The sequence below is a fragment of the Agelaius tricolor genome, unplaced genomic scaffold (genome assembly GCF_023055355.1).
Source record: "Agelaius tricolor isolate 1412-34295 unplaced genomic scaffold, bAgeTri1.0.p SCAF_34, whole genome shotgun sequence".
NCBI classification, from domain to species: domain Eukaryota; kingdom Metazoa; phylum Chordata; class Aves; order Passeriformes; family Icteridae; genus Agelaius; species Agelaius tricolor.
The window spans coordinates 2890244-2910310 of NW_027269294.1; the positions used below are offsets into that span (position 1 = coordinate 2890244).

At 42.4% G+C, this 20067-nt stretch overlaps 1 long non-coding RNA gene across 2 annotated transcripts in view; it reads right to left on the reverse strand.

Annotated features, from left to right (window-relative positions):
* Positions 1–4658: 4658 nt before the first annotated feature.
* Positions 4659–20067, reverse strand: part of LOC139602478 (uncharacterized) — a 29181-nt gene continuing 13772 nt past the window's right edge. For both annotated transcript variants that reach the window (XR_011683244.1, XR_011683245.1), the window contains exon 3: positions 4659–4788. This is a non-coding gene — a long non-coding RNA (uncharacterized lncRNA). The remainder of the gene's footprint in view (positions 4789–20067) is intronic.

Genomic DNA, 20067 nt, shown 5'->3' on the forward strand with positions numbered 1-20067 from the left:
AAAAGTTACTTTTATATTACAGGCCCTTCAAAAATGGAATTAAGATGAGCAAATAAATATTATGCAATCAATTATAGTCTTAATGATGTTTTCCAATGGCAGACCAGAGAACAGCATCATTTTATTTAGCTTGTCTGTTATACTGGTACTAACTTATCTGAACACATAAAATACACTGTACACTGCAAGAAATAAACAAGGATGGATGGAATGGACGGAATGGATGGAATGGATGGAATGGATGGAATGGAGAGAGTGACATATTTTCCTCATTCCCTAAGAAAATTGCCTATCTCTTATTAAGTATAATCCCTGTTTTCCCACAGACTTCTGGTGTGATTGTTGCCATTAGTCCTTTTAGGATGAAATCCACAGTAAGTGCTACACACATAAATGATTTCTAGCTGAATTTAGATACTCAGCACCAAATGACCAATCCCAGTTAGCTCAGTTCACATGAATCCACTAAAACACAGTGACCTGGGGGAGCTGGCCCACACATCCAGGGGGATTTAGTGCATGCCCCACCCTTTCAGAACAAAGTGCAATCCCCTGATGTGCACCTCTAACTGATTTTTCTCTGATATGACACAAATGATATTACTGGACTCAATACAACCCTACTGTATTAGACTGCCCTACATAACTCCTCTGAATAACCTTTATTTTACATCCACCAGGTAATTTATGACAAGTCCTCATGTATATCCTTCAAGATATTCAAGTGCTGCTGAAAGGGGCTTCACTTCTTAAATTATGGCTATATATGTAATTTTTTTTGTCTTCACAGAAGGTACTTCTTACCACATTAAAACAGACATAAATCTACATTGCTGACTCACCTCCATGGTTTGTACTAATTCAGATTTCATTCCCAAGCCATGAGTGGTCATATATTTCAATCAAGTTTTTTGCAGTAAATACAACCCATGTCAGAAACTTTTTAAAAACAAAAATAAAAATTAGAACTGGATTGTTATGTATGATTGGGAATATTAATTCATCAGGTTAGTAGCCATTTACTCAGGAGCCTTAAACTACCTTTGTAACTCCTGCTCTGCATTTTTAGGGGTCATTGTTGGACAGAGAGCTGTGCAACGTTCACTCAAGTCAACCTATGCTGGGACCTTGGGAAAGTCCAGCTGTAAACACTGATCCAGCTGTAAATACTGCTCAGCCTAATCACAACAGTCTGGCTCTTACTGACATCAAAGCTCCTCTTCTGCCTCACCAGTGCCTTTGGGAGGCTCCAAGCAGCTTCCACTTACCTGGGAAAGCAGCCCATGGTGGCTCCTTGGCAGAACAGATAATGCTCGGCCAGTGATGTCACATTATAAACAGCAGGGGGAAAGTGTTGATTTTTCCATCAGAAACACCATGAAAGAGTCTTCCTCTGAAATATCTCTGCCTGGCACCCCAAAACCAAAAACACCATGGCAAATGATTAACTGAAGTGCAGAGAGAGGAATAATTATTTTCCAGAACAGCAGACATGTTTCCTACCCTTCGTTCAGTGGTCCCAACAGATGTTGTTCCCTGAACTGGACTCCCCCACTCTTCTGGATTTGTGGTTTCACTGAAGAGCTAAGTCCCACAGGATGTCTCTGTTGATTGAACTGACAGGTTAGTGGTGATCTGAACTGAATCTACATTAAATCAGCTGATGATATCCTGGGTCTCAAAATAAAGAAATGATACAATACTGGTGAAGGTAGGTTTTCATTAAAACATTTTAGAATAAAAGCTTTGTCAAATTCAAGCTTTGCACATTTTGTAAAACTGATCTTCTATAAATTGAACCTTTAGCACTTGTTTTAAAATATGCCTGTACTATATTTTTTTCATACTATGAAATCTTCCAAGCAATCATAAACAAATTATCTTTCAGCAAAAGCACTGATAACAAATCTGACCTGTCTGAAAGCCTAGGGACAGGTTCCCATGGCAGCTCTACAGGGTGCCAAAAAGAGGCAGAAGGAAAACAGACATTAAGGAGGAGCTTTCCCTATCCTAGAAAAATTCCAACAGGAGAGGCAGCACCCTGCCATTAACTGAAGGCATACCTGTGCTTTATCACTCTTCTTTCCAAGGTCTGGTTTGATCTCCATCTGATGGATGTTAAGGAAGGATGGGTTGAGCTGCTGCCTTTACAAGGGGAGATGAATGCAGCAGCTCCACCAGAGACAGATTCTCAGAGTTAGGGAAATGTTTGGGGCCTGAGCAGCTGGAAGGGTTTCCTTGCCCTGTAGCTAGATTTCCATGTAGGAAAACCAGAGAAGAGAATTCACTTAAGAAGAGCTGCTGGTTGGAGAGCCTCCCTTGGAGGTGCACTCAGCAAGGCAGAAGCTGTGACAGAAATCAGCTCCTGTCTCTGTGGGCACTCAGCCTCCAGCCTGTACAGCCCATCTGTCTCTTCCAGAAGCAAGCAGTTTTAGGAGATTTGTGTGACAAAAGCCTGCAAGGGAACTCCTGTCTCTTTTCATCTCTCTGTTCCTTCTTCCAGCCCTGCTAGATTTCCCCCATCTAATCTAATAATCTATGAACAAAGACTTGTTTTTAAATTCCCCCCAGAGAATTTAGTTCTCAGCCTCTAAGAGTGGCAGCTGATCCCTAAACCTGCCTTCTGTTCCCTGAGCAAAGGCCAGGCTGATCCCTCACCCACCTGGCCAGGCTTCCTGCTGTGAAGAGGATCTCCTTGGAGCAGAGAGCAAAGAGCATCTGGACCTTTGTACACAGCAGTGAACTTTGGGCTGGGCACAGTGACCTGACCCAGGAAGAGCTCAGGAGCTGCCTCAGGGGTGCTCTGCATCTCAGGCAGTTGTGGGAAATGTCCATAATAAATAAATAAAGCACAAAATGCTTACACCAGAACTGAGCTAAGGCTCCCAGGAGTTCCCAGGTCACCAATCCTGTCACTGATTCCTGTGCCTGATGTCCCAGGCTGAAAGCAGCTGCCCCATTTCCCACCCAGACACAAGTGGGGCAGTCCCTGCTGTCTGCAGGAAATGCTCTGAGCCCTCTTCCCCTCTGCCACCACCCCAAATGTCCCACCCAAACCACAGAGCTCCTCTGGAGTCAGAGCTGCTTTGGGGCCAGGCTCTGCATATCCAACAGGAGGCGTGGAATATTTCTGAGGGATGAAGTGTCCTTGGCAAAGCCAACTTTTGTACCACTGGGTATTAACTGATTTTCCATAAAACTTCATTTGTTTCCTGTCTAATTCTGCCTAGGACAAACAGTTTTAAACAACCTACTGCAACTTCTCTACTTGCTTGCCTTTCATTTTCTCCAGAAATTAAATACATTGCAGCAGCATATCCTTAATGTTTATTATAGAATAAATGACTTATTCAGACATAAAAATACTTTGAGCCCTGTTGTGATATGTACAATGGTATAATAGATAACCCAAATTCAGACAGTAAATGTGATGCCAGAAAACAGCAATACATATTTTATTGGGAGAAACTTGTGCTCTTCAGATGTGGCTTTGATTTAATATCTATTTGGGCACTGTAGTTTAGCTGATTTAACTTTTAGTCAAGAAGATGAGTAATAAGGATTTAAACTATATGGTTTTCAAACTGCAAATTAGTTATCTGACTGGTTTTCACTTACAGCAATGTAAAAGTACTGAAGTATTTAATTTACTGGTATAGCAAACAGTGCCTTAATCAATTTAAATTTCTTCTTCTCTTTTCATTCTTTCAGTAGATTGAGAGAGTTGCATAAACTGATACAGTTCATTCTACTTTGACTGAGCTTTTAGACTGAGGGAAAGGAGGTGACCGCTCAATGTAAATGTGGGGGGAAAAATTCTATCTCAAATTAGGATCTCTTCACAGATCCTGATCTGATTTGTACCCTTGCTGAAATCAAGCCTTTGGAGACCAAGAACACTGTGCTCACAAGATGAACTTCTGAGAAGATAGCAAAATTAAGGCATGCATATCAAAAAGAATGAATCAGGTATGTCCTTCAGAATGAAGATAATGGATGAAACCTACAGTGATCATTGGGAAACCTCAGTGAAATAAGAATATTTTCATCCTGGAGCAACACATTTCTAATTTGATATTACTTTCTCAGTAACCTTGACTAAATATTACAGACTGCAAGGTGGACATCCTCAAACATTTGCCTGTATATGGAGAACAGACTGTGCCCATTGGAGGAGCTGAGTCAGTGCAAGATCCTTTCCATTAGAAGCACATCTGGCATTCCCCATGGCTGCCAGGCAGATGTTTTAAGGAAGTCACTTGAAGGAAGGGTGAGAAGATCCATTTTGGCAATGGGAGCCCTGCCCAAAGGGTAAATGAGCTGCTGGCAGCCCTGTGCACACTCAGGGCCCTGCCAAGCACTGGCACCAGCCCAGGGGAAGGAGCCCCTGCTCCATCCTGCCCTGGTGATGGATGCAGGCACACACAGGGGCACAGAGGTGAGAGCCAACAGCCCCAGAGCTGCATTCATCCAACATCCAAGCACAATTCCACTCTGCATTCCCTGCCTTGTTACCAACTGAGCTGCTGTGGGTGTAAATCCACGGGCATGGCTGATTCCCCAGGAACTGAAATAAATGGCTGCTCCTTTCCTGCCCTGCCAGGGCTGCACAGCCAATGGAGTCCTAGAAAAGGGAGCTGCTTTCAATTCTGGCTTACCAGCACTGGCATCAACTCAGCTCTCCCTGCAAAATCTTCATGGCTGATGAGGCAGAGAGCAGCAAAGGCAGAGCTTTGGCTTTCAGACCACAGACGAAGCTTCCAAAGGTTTCTTCTCTTTCTTTTGTCTCTGACAATTAAAAACAGATTAAAGCAGAGTCACTGTAAGCAGCATATCTGCAAGCACAAACCATCTTTATGCTGTACACAGGCAGAATCCCACTTGGAGATGGAGCACTGAGACACAGAGTCCCTTCTCAGAGCCTGTGTATTTCAGAGAAGTGTTTTAGAGAGCTCTCTGCACCCCACTGATGGCATCTCTGACATGGCATCCACTGCCACAGCCTGCTCTCCTGCTGCTCTCCCTCTACTGTGTCTGACAGCATTTTTAGCATTTCACTGACCTAAAAATGGCTTCTACCTGTTCCTGAAAATGCAAAAAAGGTTCCACTAAAAACAGCACTTAAGGGGAAATGAGGATTAAAGAGCAGGCAGCACTTAAACCATGTAAATGTGAGTGATGTCAAAATGACTGCAGTGACAGAGCTCAAGAGCAACCTAATGGTGCTTTCTGCTCTTTCAGGTGAAGCATTTAAACATTGCCATGTAAGGCTGTTTAAAATGCACATTCTGTGACACTTTAATTCAAGCTACAGTAGTGGCTTGATAAATCTCCTATTTCTGATTGGCACACAGCAAAAGATCTCCCACACCTCTGTGTGTTGAGTCCTGTAAATTTAACAGCATTTTTTTTTTACACTGTGTACCCTGCAACATTTCTGTGCTGGAAAACCTCAACTTATAAAATCAGCGTCTCTAAAATTTTTGCTGTACCCTGCAGCCAGACCATAACATGTGGCACATTTGAAGGCCTAAAATTTGCAGCTTTAAAATTTCTCTGACTGGAATAATTACTGTCTTGTATGCCTGCTACAATGTTTTGCACATAAATTACTTATAAACCACTTTGAGATTCAAACATGAATTTAACAGGGAAAAATAGGTATTAACTCCTGTGAGTAATTTAGGCATGTCAAAACTATAAATTGTTGCCTTACTTTTTTCTTTTTATGACTTGTGACACAAGAATAGATTACCTCTGCACACTGTTTTCTACTTAGGTTATGATTTTTGTCATTCAAATAAGGGCAGAGCAAGAAAGAATGAAAATAAATTATTATGGCTCAGTGTAAACTATTTGCTGATAGTCTTAAAAAGGAAATTAATAGAAAAAATATATTCCTAAATTTCAATTCTAGTAATGAGAACTGTAACCTTAAGGGAAAAATCATGTAAAATTAACTAATGTATATCTAGTTTTGGTACAATTATTTAATTCTCCATGCTGCAGCATCTGACAGCAACTCACATACAATGACCTTGAAGTTCTAAAAATAATGACTAAAATTTTTACCTTTCCTCTCCATTGTTACAGTTCAGTGTCACTACAATTCACTCACTTGGTGCCATTTCCCAGCTGGTTGTAATTTTTGTCACAGAAATGAAGAATTTGAAACCTTTTCCAGATCACTTTTAGCATTCTGCATTTGGTTCCATTGTTAATTCTACCCCCACATTCATCTACAGGCACAATCTCTGAATACATTTTGTAAGGGTTCACTGAGCCAACCAAGTGAAATATGGAATAATAACAAAATGAAGCTTCTCTTTCCTTGCTGAATGGTGTGTTACCACATATCACTTATAAATCACACTGCACCAGGCATAAGAAAGGGGAATGACTCAGGAGAAAAGGAAAAATATCACTGGTGTGCTCTTAAAGTCATGTCAGAGTCACTGCTAGATGCCTGCAAGTGTGACTGCACTGTGACAGGTATATTTCAGCTATATTTCACTGGTTGTGCAAGAGATTGTATCAGGGTACTCTATTTTAACAGCAGAATGATGCACTCCAGTAACTCTGCATCCCCATTCTGAGCCTGACTCCAAATTCCATCATAAACCCAGCATTCCATGGATTCTGTTGTACAAAGGGTCAGCAAACTCACTGTGCCAGTCCCAGAGCCTGGTAACATTTCCTGAGGTGACTTTTCCCTCAGGTACTGAGAAGTTTCAGGAGGAAGGTCAAAGTCCTCTGGTTTGCCAGTGAATTTGTCCTTCAGCTCAACCTGTCCTTGCAGAGAGGTTTCCTGCAGCACAGAGCTGCCCCGTGCCCCTCTGTGCCTGGCAGAAGGTCCAAGGCTCTCAAAGCCCAAATCTCTCAGGGACAGAATTAATAACAGACTGCCAGGAAGTACCACAGCCCAGTTCCCATCCCTTTTCCCTCCAACACACCTTCTCAAGGAATGATACACGCTGCAAACACAAGCTGAAACATGGGGAAATGCAAAATGTGGGGAGCCTGTGGTACTCTAAACACAAATTTAACTGCCTGGGGCAGAACTCTCTGAGAGGGTTTGTGCTCAGCTCAGCACAGGGAGAGGTCAATGCTCAGATGAATTTTTCCAGGCAGGCAGAGCTCAGTGCCCTTCCCTGTGTTCAATGGGTGCCCCCAGGCTTCCTTCACTCCCCTGAATGCAGAACCCAGAATGATTCAGGGCCACTCAGCCACTCAAACAAACAAGGAGGTGCACATTGACATCTGGGGAAAAAAAACTCTCCCAAGTGCCCCCCATCATTTTAGACCAGGATTTTTAACATGGGAAGCTTTCCTGAGAATTGAGTTGCTTCAAGAGATTTTCTCCTATTTTAAAATGTTACCCATCTTTTGTGTGGAAGAAGGACTTGTTTAACCCTGTTCATTTCTGGCTTCATTGGTAACTCTGGTGTGAGGGATTTGAGCAATGGTGTAATACTTGCCAACAGCCCTGTGGGTCCTGAACCCCACACAATTCTGCAATTTCAAAACTTCATGGACTCATTTCAGTATTTTCCCACCATCCCTCTGTACAGTGGTGCAAAGCACAGAGCATCTGAGAATTCAATCACACCAAGAGGTGTCACTTGTATCACAAACCAGGTTTCAATATTGTTATTCTTCTACTTAAAATGCTTGTGGTTTTATGTCTAACATGAGGTGTTGCTTTAATAAGCCAGAGAAGCATTTGCATTTTTTTCTGCTGCATCATGAACTTTTACATGTACACAGATCTGTCCATCCAGGCACCTCCAAACCTGATGTAACAACTCTGTCATTTCTCATTCCCATCAGAGCTCCACTACTTATTCAAAGCAATGTTACAAAACTGTTTTCTACTTTTACTCTTACTAGATGGATAACTGCAGAAGGTAAACAATATGAATTTAACTTTCTTTTTCTAACAGAAATAATATAGGCTGTTGTACTAAAACCTAAAAAACCAGACTTACTGGTATTTGAGATGCACCTGTAATTCTATTTCTCCTCTTAGCAAGGAGAGAACAGAGCATCATGGGCTGGGAAGTTTGCCTTTCTTTTCCATTCCTAAATATTATTTTTGCAGTTAGAAAAACAGAGTAGTGTTTAAAAAACACAGCACAGTAGCTGTGAAATGTGGTATTGCATCTGGGCACCATCCATTTTCATGAAATGCCATCTACAGGACTGAATTTGGATCTATTTTGGGGAGAAGCCAGGACTTCCAACACTCAGTTTAAAATTTGGCTATTTTTCTCTTCCTTTGGTTATAAAATCATGTCGATTTATGGGAAGAAAAAGCTGTTCTGAACGTGATGTGTTTATAATCAATAAGATGGTCTAGAGAGATTTGGACTTTCAGACATTTGGATTGAATTTCAGCTGTGTCTCAGCACAGTAACTGATTATCTCAAAAATCATTCTACCTTCAGCTCAAGTCTATCAGACCAGACAATTCAAAATGTTTTTAAAAGCCAGGCTATTTTAACCACTTTGCAGAATGCCAGTCTACCAGATGGAGAAAGAAAACCCTAGCAAGGAAATAATGGGATTATTACGTTACTTTAGACCGTGGAAGTCTCTCCATAGATAAAAACATCTGCTGTGTCTATGTGTGTGCATATGTTTAACAAAAAAAGGCTGGCCTGTCTGGGTGCACATGTGTACATGTCTGCAGCTGAAGGCTTTGCATTTGAGAAAGCTATTTCAGAAAAAACAAATTTTTTTTTCATGTTCATATAGATTTCACTGATGTTCCCATGGAAAAAAAGATATTAAAGAGTGAAAGAAGTTCTGCTAACACATGAATTAACAAAGTCCAGATTCTTCTGAGGTTAGTCTGCTTGTTCCTTATGTCAGAGCCAGAGAAGGACTGGCCAACATCTTCCCAACCACTGAGAACAAAAATGGACCTCTCTCAACCAAGAGGGAAGGAAATGCATTAAATGTTCATTTAATGGTGAGAGCCATCACCGGGATCAGGGATGCTCATTTAATGGTGAGAGCCCTCAGCAGGATCAGGGATGTTCATTTAATGGTGAGAGCCGTCACTGGGATCAGGGATGTTCATTTAATGGTGAGAGCCATCACCGGGATCAGGGATGCTCATTTAATGGTGAGAGCCATCAGCAGGATCAGGGATGTTCATTTAATGGTGAGAGCCGTCACCGGGATCAGGGATGCTCATTTAATGGTGAGAGCCATGACCAGGATCAGGGATGTTCATTTAATGGTGAGAGCCGTCACCGGGATCAGGGATGCTCATTTAATGGTGAGAGCCATGACCAGGATCAGGGATGTTCATTTAATGGTGAGAGCCATCACTGGGAGCAAGGGGAAATGAAGCTTTAGAGCTGCAATCCAGGGAGGAACATTTTCCCTTCCTCTTCCCAGCCCAGCTGTGCTGTGCTGGCAGCCAAGCTCTGCCAGGGCAGGGCCTGGGCAGTCCCTGGCACACATTTCCTCTGCTCTGACCCTGGCAGTGCCCACAGCTGCACTTTGGCCTCTCAGGACACTGCAGGGACCCTTCCCCTCAGGCAGGCTAGGCTCACCTCCCTGTTTGTGAGCAGAGCTCAGCTCCATGAGCCTGGGGGATCTCCTGCCTTTTGCCTGCTCCTTGTTCTGCCTCCTTGCCAAGGAGGCTGAAGTAATTTCACTTTTTTGTCACATATACAAATGCAGGCTGCAAGTCCAGCTCCTAAGGCTAACACCTTGTGAGAAAGTCCTCTTCTGCCACAGGTCAAGTAAAGCAATTTGTTCTGTACTCACTCAGTTTTCAGAATGTTATTTTAAGCCCCAGATGGATCACTGAGATTCCAGGCTGTCCCGACACAGAGGCAAAACCACCCAAACCAGTGTCAATGAGGCACAGATATTAAATCTGCTTATGTGAAATATCCCTCTTGTGTAGCATCTTAAATCTCAGCCTCAGCCAGAATTTCAGAGAGTAGTTTCCTCTGCATCAGGGCTCTTTCTTTATCACAAAATGTGCTCACCTTCACACCCTCTTGCAGTCAGAGCCAGCATATTCCATGGGGTTTAAGTAGCTGTGTAAAAACCAGATTTTTTTTGAGTAGCACAGGTGTGTCAGCTCCCCCAGACTGTGACACAGTTTATTTCAATTGAGCTGGCCTCTGTTTTGGGTAGGACTGCAGTTGGTGGGTCTTAATTCCAAGCTGAATCCAGCAATGCCAGCTCAAAAATGTGGCTGGTGAGGATTGCTTCACACAGACTCCAAAATCATACACTGTGTATGGGACTCATCAACTCCTGACCATCCCAATTCTGGATAAAGCAGGTGAATGTAAAAAAAAGCCACTGGGCAACACAAGAAACCAGGCAAGGCTCTGGTCAAAACTGATCTCCACAGACAAGACTGAGCCAAAAGTCACATTCTGTGGCCAGCACCTCTACAGGACTCCAGAACTGACTGCAATCAGATCAGGCACAGATGCAAGGAACCCTACATATTACAGTATTAATAATACTGAAATGAGTTCCTTCAATTTCGACTTTTAAATGGCTGCAAAATACAGCCATTTAATATCCATGGACACCACTAATATTATTTTGCCTTTTCTTTCTCAAAGTCAGTGAAAGAGATGGGAAACAGAACACACATCCCAATCTAATGCTTGCAGTTCAAATAATCACAGGCCATCAGCTGTGTGCATGTCCACAATCACTACAAAAAATGTACAGAAAAAATCTCAGCAATGTTTCTCCTGACCAGTATTACTCAGATTATACAGCTGTTAAAAGTAAATGTTATATTTATCTTTTACGTGTGCTCTCTGGGGAAATTTAAGAAAAAACATGATGAACAATACCCTGGGTTTAATGAAGATAATAGCACAGATGTAGACTGACCTGATTTTAGTCATGCTCTGTACATTTGAGAAGCATTAGAAACAATCAATAGGGCTGATATATCTAATAGATAAATTAAAATTTCCACTACTTTCCTGCACACACCAAGCAGAAGCTGCTATGGAATAAAAAAATGAAATACGCAACAAAAGAGGACTTTTTAATTCCTAAAGAATGCAATATAAAAGTCATAAGAAAAAATTAAAAACAAGAATAAATTCATTTTAAGGACTGTTATTCTAGTGTTTTGCCATTAGCATCCAAATTCTGAAAATAAGAAATAGCAGATGCTTGGAAGCAGGATCTAAAAATAGAACAGCATTTTACTGCAACAGGAGGCTGGAAAGTTATAGATTAGTGCTGAAACAAGAGAAACAATTTAAGGAATATTTTTACTTGATGTGATTTGCCAGGAACACTACAGAAATTCAGAACAGGTGTCAGGAACTCAGTGGAAATGCACCTCTTAAATCTACACTCACATCTGCCCTCTTGCTTTCACACACCAATTGTTGACAGGGAAAACCCTTAAATACACATCCCAGTGTCCAGGTCATTTCTCAGACAGACTTCCTCAGAATTTGGATCCACAGAGACTCTGATTTGGCAGCCATACACAACAGCATCAGGAGGCTCTGCTGGTTTCACCTGGAATGAGTTCAAACATCCCCTTTGCAAACAGCACCCAAAGGAATGGGAGGACGCTTTTAATTAAGAGCTCTACAATGAAATAGCAAACAACACATCCCAGTCTCAGCCTGACCAGGAAGTGATGCTTGGGTCTCTCTTGACATCAGTTCTTTCTTCACCTTCTGCCTCTCCTGTCCTTGTCCTGCTCTCAACCACAATTTCCCTCAGCTAATGCTGCATGCTGCAGTGTGCACAAAGGCAAAACGTGTTCCAAAGGAATTCAATAAAAAAGCTGTTCCCCTGCATTAAGGCACCAGTATTAACCTTCTCTAATTCTTTTCATGTACTCTTCTTTGATTAAGGATTTTTTAATTGTACTATAATGTTAAAAGCTCCCCCATCTGTTCAGGAGGGTGGTGCCATTCTCCAGAGGCAAGAATGAACTGAGAGGGATTTGCTCTGGAGGTGACTTCTGGGGCTTTGCTGCTGCTGGCTGATGCTTCCATCACAAGCACTGTATAAATATCACCAATTGTATGGGGCACTTGGCAACAGATAAAGGAATGGCATTGACTAGACCCTATGGATAATGTGTGAATGTCCTGGAATGAGACAGTCTGCTCTGTGTCCCAGACAGATCCTCCCATTAGTGATATTGGGATGATTTCCATCATTATGTGGAGTTCATTGTGCTAAGACAGTAAAAGCACATCCTCCCAGTTTTATTTATTGCTCTAATTTTGTTATTTCAGTTTAACACATTTATGTTCCAAGTGTAATAGTGGTTTGAATTCATGCCCAGCTTACATCATAGAAATTAATTTGCTAAAAAGGCTTTCTTTTAGTATCTGGTGTCTTCTGAAAGGACAAATATAGCTCTGGCATTTCCCTTCTCTAATCATGTTACTGAAATACATAAAAAAGTCCTTTAGAGATTAATGTGAACTGGTTGTGTAGATATGAGAGTTCTTACCACTTAGAACCTTCATTAAAAATCCACATAACAAAGGAGAATGACAGTTCTCCATAAATCCAGTTTGATATCTGAAACCTCCATGGGAAAAAAAAAGCATCTATCACTAAGAAGCAACAAGAAAAAAACTATTATTTTCACAGTATTTCAGATAATAATTTCAAAGATAAAAACCTGTTTCATACAGAAATATTGACATGTCTTCCTAGCCATTCCTTCAATTTGCATCATTAAATGCATTTACTATATTCATAACACATAAAATGTGTGTCCATGCATTACAGGACCCAACAATTTAAAGCTTCAAACTTTTGCTCTAAAATAATCAAATTCCATGCATCACCTTCCCTCAAGTGTGGAAGTGCAGCTGACATTGGCAGTGCCTCCCTGACACCAAGGCCAGCTGGTGACTTTACCCCACCCCTGCATTCCCCAGTCACATTTTGTAACCTGGCTGTGAAGCCCTTGCTCTGTTTGGGCTGGAACTGGATGTGCAGATGAGCTGGCACAGCACAGTCAGCTTTTCTCCTCCAGTCTGCACCCCCTGCTGCCCCTGGGTGATCTCCCTGGCCTGTCTGGATGCAGGGACTGGTGCCCCGGGCTACACCCTGGCCACAGACTAAATATCCCAAATATATCTGTTCTCCCTCTCACCTGGGAGCTCCTTGTTCACAGAAACTGCCCGAGGCCCCTTCCCCTCCACAGCAGCCCAAACCCAGCTGTGAACAGAAATTCCTCTTGGCAGCCTGCAGGGACTTCTCCTTTCCAGCCTCTGATCCATCACTGGAGGCTTTACACACCCTCTGACCCCATCAGTCACCCTTTACATTTTTCTACCTCATTTCCACTTCTTTTCATTCTGCTGCTAGCCTGACTTCTCTCTGCTCACCTTTGCTTCTCATTCTGCAGTGGCCTGGCAGTTCTTTTAACTCCTCCTTGCAGAGCCTGTCTCATTCCCCTCCAGTTTGCACTGAGGTGCCTCATGAGGCTCAATCTGTGACTGAGCACCTTCTCCCTCTTCACACCAACAGCACCTGCAATCCCTTTGTCCAGAGTTTAGCACAAGGATGTCAGTTCTGACAATTCTAATCCAGGCAGTTCATTGCTGATGCTCTAAATGAATCACTACAGATGAAATTTGGAAACCAAGCTGCTGGTTCAGAGGAAAGCTGTTACTGCTTCTAAAGAGAGCAAACAAGGAACTAATACCAAAAATCAGATTTTTCTCCCAGAGATGATGTTACCTGTGACTCTGAGGAAGATCTTTTGAAATGTTAATAAACTATATGGGATTAAGGTGTCTTGAAGACACCAGTGTCCCCATGAATTCTCGCAGTAAACAATAACAGAGTAAGGAAATGATACCAGGAATAAAGATGCTGAGTGAAGTCCAGCCTCAAAGGGATCAGAGATGAGGCATGAAGGTGCTCATTTAAAAGGGAAGCTGAAACATTTAGCTTATCTAGCTAAACAGATTATGGCTATCTTAGCATTATTTTTATAATAGCAGAACCATATTTAGCTAATGCTCCAAAAATAGAACTAATTAAGCTGCATTTAAAGTATTTTATTTATAATGTATAATGATCTTTTTCCAGGAGATCAGACTAATGAGGCAAGTACTTAATTTCTGAAGTTATTTTTTAAGAATGTGCATAAATTGGCATGGCTACAGAAACTTAACACTTCCTTGGAAGATCTAGACTGCTCTGTGTTGCTAATAAGTTAGAGGAGATATGGTAGGTGAGGGGGGCAAGCAAGCCTTTAGCACACATTGCTGATAAAACAGGGAAGTCAGTTTTAGTTTTACAGTTCCAAAGCTACAATCTATCAAAAGTCTGCACAGACAAAAAGCTAAGTAAACTTGCAGAGAGAAATGGAACCCAAGTTCTTCCTTTCACCTTTCTTACATTGCTGCTCTTCATCTCTTGAATCTGGTGGGATTTTTTTAATCACAGCACACATCCCATTACTCACTTACTAAACCAAATTCTAACCTGGACTCTCGATATTACAAATAGAACAAAAAATACCAGCTGAAAGTAATGAACTCAGAGCATTTCCTGGAAAGAAAAGGACAGCAAACCTTCAGGGCACTGGTTCAGGTCTCACACTGACACCTGCTCAGAACAGCTGAACCAGCTCTGCTGCACAGAGGGGCTCTGGGCCGTGCCTCTTTTCTGGGGCAAGCCCTTGGGACTGATGCATGTGGTTACATGGGTGAGGAGACTGAGGCACAGGGAGCAGAAAGTCTGGGTAAAACCCCCCCTTTCTGCCCATTCCTGATATTCCAGGCCAGTATCTCCCTTCCTGAGGAAAGGCTCAGGGAAGGAATTTGAGCCATTCTATCTCCCTGTCAGCACACACCTGGTGTTCAAAGCTGTCTCCAGCCCACAGCACCTGCTCACAGAGCTGTGCTTCTGCTCTGGTTGTTAAAGCTGTGTAAACCTCAGAAGAAGATGAACAATATGCCAAAAGATACACGAAAGCAAATTAATTAAATTTGACTAACCTAGCCTGCTAAGTCTGGTTTGCACTGAAAATGTCAGGCTGCTATTAGAAGACATATTTGTAAATTACCCACGCAATTTTTCACCAATATAATCTTCCTTTCCAATGTCTACTTTAAAGAAATCCAATTCTTTTTTAATTAAAATTCAGTAAAACCAAACAGACCCATTTAAAGCTTGTCAGTACTGTCCCTCCTTTCAGGCAGCACAGTTTTAGACAACACAGATACATCAGGTGTCGTCAGACAGAAATCTCTAATCAACGTGATTTGTTTAAAGATCACAACCATTTATTTAGAGGCCCTTGTTTAACCACAGAGCAGTTTCAACAGCTATAAAGCACTTGCTAAGTTCTAAACTGGAGTCAAACACCTTTAAAGAAATATGGCTTAATGAAATTAACAGTTTCACCAAACACTCTTGCAGCAGAAATGAAACAAAACCACCCATTTGGTAGGACAGAATTATATCTATTTATTTTTAATTATTATTTTTTAATAGTTGAAAAGTCTAATTCACTGAAATCAGGACTGATCTTCCCCTAAAAATCAGTGACTCCCATACTGCCTACTATAGAGGATCTGGAATTTCTTCTGAACTACTTTCAGGTACCAGTGCACATTTGCTGAGTCTCTGCTGGTAAAAAACTTACCAAAATAAAGCCATTTTGAGGAAAAAAACAGTTCCCACTCATCCAATCACACCTTTTGCTATACTTGCAGTAATTTTTGCAAACCCTTATTGCTCACATCAAGAGTGAACATTTGGATTAATTTTGGTTGGGGCTTGTACAGAGCCAAGTGCTGCAGAATCCTCACATGCTGGTTTTGGAAAGTTTTAAATGTTTTCCATTTTAAATTTACCATTGTAAAACTGTCACAAAATCCCTGCAAGATCACAGCTAACAGAAATTACAGCTGGTATGCCTGGATCTGGTGTGTACGGAGTTTGTTAAATTTGCAAGAATTCTATCATTTCATTGCATTATTTTCTAATTCTCCAGCAAAGCCTTTCTGCAATGTTCAGTCTAAGAAAGAAGTTTAATCTCTTAAATGCCTGACAATCTTCCAGAACTCTTCTGCTACAGCTTTCATTCAGAACTATGTTGAAAAGAGAAGCTGAGTAAAAGAGAACAGAACTGTGAGTGCTTTGAGGCATTTCCCCAGTATTTCTGTGTTTATCCACATCTTCCAAGAGACATAAATCAGTGGTAAAAGTGCAGCTACCTGGTGCTATTGGCCAAATGAACAGGCTCTAACTTTTGATGTTACCTGTGAGAAATCTTTCTCACATCCTTTTCTATTTTGTTGCTGAAAAAAACCAAACAAATGTCAAGGAGCCATTAAAACTTGTCAGGCTGGCAAGGTATCACAGGAGGAGAGAGAAAACATGCTGTGAGCAGCACAGGCTGTTTCTCACAGTCAGAAATGAGGGTCAGTCGGAGGGAAAAGAACTGTAAGCTCCAAGGAAAGATCTGGATGGAACTAAGTTAGGCATTTTATCATTTTTACCCTTTTCTCTGCATGCTTTGAGCTTTGGGGGAATGGAGAGGACAGGCAGAAGTGTTTGAAGATGCTGGTTCAGAGTCAATCTAATCAACTTCACAGTTCCTGAGACTTAAAGCACTCACAGGTACCAATTTCAGCTGGATTGATGCTATGAGCCCAAACTGATAAAAGAGCTGGTGCTAGAACAAGCAGGTCACATCATGTCACCCTCAGCGAGATGCCAAATGTCAGCGCCATCACTGGAGGCCAGGAGGAACATGTGAGCACAGAGCACACACCAAATGCCGCTCCGGCTCTCCCGGAGTCAGTTCAGCCCCCCTGGCTCAGTCCCAGACACCACAGGCGGAGCCGCCCCGCACAGCCCCGAGTTCCAGAGCGCTGCTGGGCCCAGCTGAGAGAAAAAGAGACCGAGACCCCCCCGGCTCGCCCCGCCGCCTTGCTGAGCCCGCCCCGCCCTGCTCTCCTTTCCCCAACCCTCCCGCAGCTTCTGCTCTGTGCCCCAGGAGCTGGAGATTTCTGGTACCTTCCAAACCCAGATCTCCTCCGCTGCAGCCCGACATTCACCCCTTTAAGGACAGGCAAAGAAAAGGAATCACTTTTCCTCTCCCATCTTTCTGGCTTAGACTTTTCCTTAGACCAAAGAGAGGTGGAGATCGTCGTGTAGAGCAGCACGATCACCCCGACGAGTGAGAGTTGTTTTGGGCAGCTGATTTCACAGCTCATTCAACCACGGGTAGATAGGAGTCATTCTCCTAACACAACACAACAACCCGGAGGCCGAAAAAAGCCTGGAGCGAGCAGAGCAATGACACAGACACCGATGAGGGAGCACAGCCCAGATCCTGCCCTCGGGAGCCGTGGGGGGCACCTGAGAGGCTCCCTGGCCTGGAAGCCATTCCAGGGCCGGCCATTCCAGCTCCAGCTGCAGCGTGTGCCAGAGCACCTCACACTGTGGATGGCCTGAGAGCAGCAGGGGCAGACACATGGGGAAATACGGGATTATTGATAACTCTGCTTCAGAGACAGAAGAAATAATAAAGCTGCTTTCTTCCAGCTGCCCACTAAGACAGCTGAGTTCATAAACAAAAAGTTCATAATCTGACTGTAATAGATTTTGCCTCCTCAGGCAACACAGGGCTATGGAAGTGTTTAAAATGGACTTTTCTCTGTGTAATCAATAAAGCTTTCACAGAGATTGGTTCTATTCCAAAGGCTTTTTCAGCTGCTTGCAGTGGACTCCCAAACACCAAATAAGCCTTTTATCAATTTCTATTTTATAGCTTTCTCCTATTTCTTTATAATCCCTCCTCAAAGTACACAGAATGTAATGGCAAAAGATTTATTTAAATCATGATCTAAAAAAGCAAAACCAAGTCATCATTTCTAACTGAGATTGTCACTATGTACAACTTCAGTTCTAGTGATAGAAAAAGTATTTGTATTTTATAGTCCTCTCCATGATATCTGCATTTGAAAGTATGTCCAGACTCAGAAGCTCCTAATGGCCATTGAGTGGGTATTGGCTTTACATGGATTGCCACCAAAAACAGGAGGTTTAAATGGCTAACATCACCAAAATCAGGATATTCACCTTCTTATCCAAATAGATCAATTTACAAAGATTTCTTTTTTTCTCTTGATCATGAAATGTTACTTGTCACTGTAATCATGTGGCAGAATTTTGACTGGGCACACCACACCCATAATTGTAAAATCTTAATTTGGGCTTTTGCGCACAGCACCTCTGCAATCAGTTCAGATGGAAATGCATTAGCCCTTCTCCCACAGCAGTGTTCACCCTCTAGCCACTGACCACAGGCTCTGGCACAAGTAATTCAGGGGCTGGGCATTTGCAATAAATAATCAGAATTTTTCTGTATGTATTTCAGAATAGTTAATCTGACTTCCCATGACTTTCCATGGCTTCTCTTGTGGTTGCAGAGGTCAAAACTCCACTGCGGGTCTGTGTACAACAGAACCAAAACCAGCTCTCAAATCCCCCATCCCTGCCCATTTTCCCAGCCCACATGGACTTTCTCCCCCCCTGGAATCAAGCTGAGTACACTGCCAGGCAGAACTTTTGCTCTCAAGGATTCTCTTCCTCTTCAGAAATCATTATCCTGAATTTGAACCCAGAGAAAATGGTCCAGGGGAGAATTGAGTGGATGCCTTACCTTTCATTGCACAATGCTGCAAACTGCCATGCAAAGCTCACTTCACTGCTTTTGCAATGAACAGCAAGGGAAGCTGGACAGTGCTAGGACTACTTAATGTGTTCTTGTAACATTGGCTTCCCTCATATACCAGCCATTTTCCCTAACAGAATTACAGCAACAGGGACCCTGAGCATCCATTTCTCAAGAACTGAAGATTTCCTGCAGGTGCTAAGTGCCCCCAACTCTCAGAGAGATCATCCACATTCTGAGATTTTAACCTGCTCTCATTCTTCTCTTAACTTCCCTTGCAGGAGCTTGCACAAATGAGGCACAAGGAACAAGACCAGACTGTCTGCAGATGGAAGCCACGGGGGGATAAATCAGGGAGGGAATTTCAAGTCTTGTAGTTGTTCTCCACTACCCCTCCGTGTGGCCACATTTAGTCCATACAAAAATATTCCTGGTGTGGGAATTACTGATCCCACAGTGGAGCTACTGCAGAATTGCCACACAATGGGAACTGGGGCTGCTCCACATATTTTATAGCTGGACCCATGCAGTAATTCCATTTTATTCTAAATAACATGTTTCTTTAACCTCTAAGTAAATATTGGGCTTATTTTCATTGGCAGCAGTCAATGAGTGGTTACCTCATATTTATGATCTGATATTTTTAACATCTCAGCACTGACTATCTTATTACCTTCCCCTGCCAAGCACAAGCTCTTGATCTACCACTTTTAACTCTGAGGGTCTCAGAAAAGATCATTTTTTTTTTCTCTGATCTGTGGAGAAACTACTAAAATTCTATGTAATCTGCTCTGAGAGGTGCCAGGGACTTGAAGAGCTCGAGTATTTTTTCCCTCTGAGAAGATGTGGTCAGTGTTGTCACAGGAGAAAAAATGGACAATATTTGGTATCTGCAGAACTTATATATTAACAAGGCTGAATATTTAGGCAGTGAGAAAGTCAAGTGACCTAGAGTAGCAGTTTCCATTTATTTCAGCTGCTGACCTCCACATCCATTTCCACACTCAGGAGGTGCTGTCTGCAGCTGTGACATCCTGGTAGCACATTTCTGAACTCTACCCTGAAGTGCCTCTGTCCCTCCTGTTCCAAATGTCACCATCAGTGTGTTCCTCTCCCCTGAATTAACAGCCAAGGCCCTGAGCCCTGTGCAGTCTGTCAGGGTGATGGAAATGCAGCACTCAGGGCTGGCTGTATTCCCAATGACAATCCAGTTACTTCAGATTCATTAAACAACCATGAAAAAATACCTTTGGATTGCTGGGCTGCCACAAAAATTCCCTGTGATTCTGTGATATTCCCTGTGATATTCCCTGCCACAGAGAGCCATTTTGTCTTAGCCTTCCATTGCCTAATACATTTTATATGTACTCTTTAAA